A 230-nucleotide genomic window follows, 5' to 3' on the forward strand; every position below is an offset into this window, starting at 1 on the left:
GCCGGGGCCTTTCCTCCTTCCCTCACCGCGGCACCGGGCGGCCTCGCCCCCTCAGCGCGGCTGCATCGGGCGGGAAGGGAGCGGGGCGGATGGCGGGGCCGCCGCCGCCGCCTCGTCTCCTCAGGGAACCGTGTGTGCGTGTGCGTCCCGGCGCCTGAGGGGAGCGGGGCGGGGCGGGCGGCGCCGCGCTTCCCGCGCAGAGCGGCGCTGCTGGGAGCTGTAGTCCGGCG

At 79.6% G+C, this 230-nt stretch overlaps 1 protein-coding gene across 1 annotated transcript in view; it reads right to left on the reverse strand.

Annotated features, from left to right (window-relative positions):
* KDELC1 (KDEL (Lys-Asp-Glu-Leu) containing 1) overlaps window positions 1–230 on the reverse strand; it is an 11809-nt gene that overhangs the window by 11392 nt on the left and 187 nt on the right. The gene's annotated exons all lie outside the window — the stretch shown is intronic.

The sequence above is a fragment of the Haliaeetus leucocephalus genome, unplaced genomic scaffold (assembly GCF_000737465.1).
Source record: "Haliaeetus leucocephalus isolate CR32 unplaced genomic scaffold, Haliaeetus_leucocephalus-4.0 Scaffold626, whole genome shotgun sequence".
In the NCBI taxonomy this organism is placed as follows: domain Eukaryota; kingdom Metazoa; phylum Chordata; class Aves; order Accipitriformes; family Accipitridae; genus Haliaeetus; species Haliaeetus leucocephalus.